At 48.1% G+C, this 2,458-nt stretch overlaps 1 pseudogene across 1 annotated transcript; it reads right to left on the bottom strand.

Annotated features, from left to right (window-relative positions):
• On the bottom strand, nt 1–547 carry LOC310835463 (protein mago nashi homolog pseudogene; annotated as a pseudogene). The gene has a single exon. The product of its transcript is annotated as a protein mago nashi homolog pseudogene (transcript).
• Between the last annotated feature and the right edge of the window lie 1,911 nt (nt 548–2,458).

The raw sequence follows: 2,458 nt of genomic DNA, 5'->3' as shown, positions 1-2,458 counted from the left end.
AGTCCTGTATCCCGGCTGCGACATCATCAAATGACCACTCTTTGCAACATTGGCATGTTCTTGTTTTTAAAAGGGAAAAAAAGCTTTTTAGCATTTATTAAATTCACTCTTTACAGAAGTCTGACACACATAAAACCAATGAGAGATAAGGAATGGAAAGTGACCCCGCCGAAAGAAACTTGACAGTACAAATTTAAATCCATGCAATTTAAATTGGCTTAATCTTGAAGTGTAATCCAATGAGACTGAAGACGAGATACTTGAGGGCCTGGACAAGGCAGTAAAACACTCTGAGACCTTCTGGATCCTTGGACTGATTTACATCAATAAGAGAAGCAATTTTTGATGTGGTAAAAGAGATGTGTTCACCACCATTTACAATTTCAAGCTCTTGCTGGCCAACTCTGTCAGGATGCGGCCATAAGGCATCATCTTCTTTCGTGATTTCACTGTAGTCGATTATCCTCTTTAGCTCTTCCATCACACCTTTGTGTATGTAGGCTTCTTTTGCCTGTTGTCTTTGTCGGTTGTAGTTATATATAGTCATATTATAGTTAAAGCTATGGTTTTCCCAGTAGTGAAGTATGGAAGTGAGAGCTGGACCATAAAGAAGGCTGATTGCTGGAGAATGGATGCTTTTGAATTATGGTGTTGGAGGAGACTCTTGAGGGTCCGATGGACTGCAAGAAGATCAAACCTCTCCATTCTGAAGGAAATCAGCCCTGAGTGCTCACTGGAAGGACAGATCCTGAAGCTGAGGCTCCAATACTTTGGCCACCTCATGAGAAGAGAAGACTCCCTGGAAAAGACCCTGATGTTGGGAGAAGGGGGCGACAGAGGACGAGATGGTGGGACAGTGTTCTCGAAGCTACCAGCATGAGTTTGACCAAACTGCGGGAGGCAGTGGAAGACAGGAGTGCCTGGCGTGCTCTGGTCCAGGGGATCACAAATAGTCGGGCATGACTAAACAACAACAATGGTTAAAGAGTACAAAACATGGACTCAGTTATACCAAAGGAAAGTTATTAAAGTATTAAAATGGCCTGAGTCACTATTTCAGGGATATTTGATCATAGGTCGGAGGGGGCGTCCTTGGTCATGTCCCTCCTTGCTTACAGAGGAAATAAAGTCAGACCAAACAGGTCCTAAAATATCCCTTTTCCTTTGGTCCAGCTTATTAGTTTTCCCAGCAGGACAATATCCCAAACAGGAAGTTTGGCCCTGTCTAAACTTCTCCCCAAGACATGCAATGATCATTCTAGCTGCTTATCAGTAGGTGCACTATCGAGTCTTGAAGGCTGAAATAACTGAAACATCCCCCCCCAAAGAACTATTTATTCATGTATTTGCCACCTCTTGACAACTACATCTGGGGGAGACGTTGGCTAGCAGAATCCTCCTCTCTTTGGCTTGTTAAATTAAACCTCGTGTTTCGGGGGGCACCCATTCCAGACCCTTTAAGACCCCGCATTTGCACGCTCGGACGGCAAAGACGGTGCGCAGCTCCCCGCTCCGGCTCCGGAAGGTATTTGTCTCGTATTGGTGAGGGATGCAGGAGCTGGAGATCTCTTCGCGCCAGACAAGGCACTTGCCTCGGCTCTGAGGGTCCCTGTGTTGAGAAGAAGAAGAAGAAGAAGAAGAAGAGTTTGGATTTAATATCCTGCTTTATCACTACCCAAAGGAGTCTCAAAGCGGCTAACATTCTCCTTTCCCTTCCTCCCCCACCTCAAACACTCTGTGAGGTGAGTGAGGCTGAGAGACTTCAGAGAAGTGTGACTGGCCCAAGGTCACCCAGCAGCTGCAGGTGGAGGAGCAGAGACGCGAACCCAGTTCCCCAGATTATGAGTCCACTGCTCTTAACCACTACACCACACAGTTGGCCATGAGAGCCAACTTCAGGCTAGGGCATCTCGTTAAACAAGCCTGGCTCCTTCCAGGTGTTGTAAGGCTACAACTCTACATGGGGCCCGATCCAGAGGCTCCGACTGGTGCAAAACACCAAGTCCAGACTGCAGTCCCCGGCGTGCAACTCGCTGGCTCCATCTGGTACACAGGCTGAGACCCTCCCTGCCCTCAGACTGTCTCACCAAAGTGGTCCATGCTCTGGTTATCTCCCGCTTGGACTACTGCCATGCGCTCTACGTGGGGCTGCCTTCAAAGGTGACCCGGAAACTACAACTAATCCAGAATACGATAGCTAGACTGGTGACCGGGAGCGGCCGCCAAAACCATGTAGCACTGGTCCTGAAAGACCTGTACATTGGCTCCCAGTACGTTTCCGAGTACTGGTGCTGACCTTTAAAGCCTTAAATGACCTTGGACCAGTATACCTGAAGGAATATCTCCACCTCCATCGTCCAGCCTGGACACTGAGGTCCAGCTCCAAGGGCCTTCTGGCAGTTCCTTCCCTGCGAGAATTGAGGTTACAGGGAACCAGACACAGGGCCTTCTCGGTGGT

This window comes from Podarcis gaigeae, assembly GCF_964106915.1.
Source record: "Podarcis gaigeae genome assembly, chromosome: 18".
In the NCBI taxonomy this organism is placed as follows: domain Eukaryota; kingdom Metazoa; phylum Chordata; class Lepidosauria; order Squamata; family Lacertidae; genus Podarcis; species Podarcis gaigeae.
This window is presented reverse-complemented; position numbering and strand designations above follow the sequence as displayed.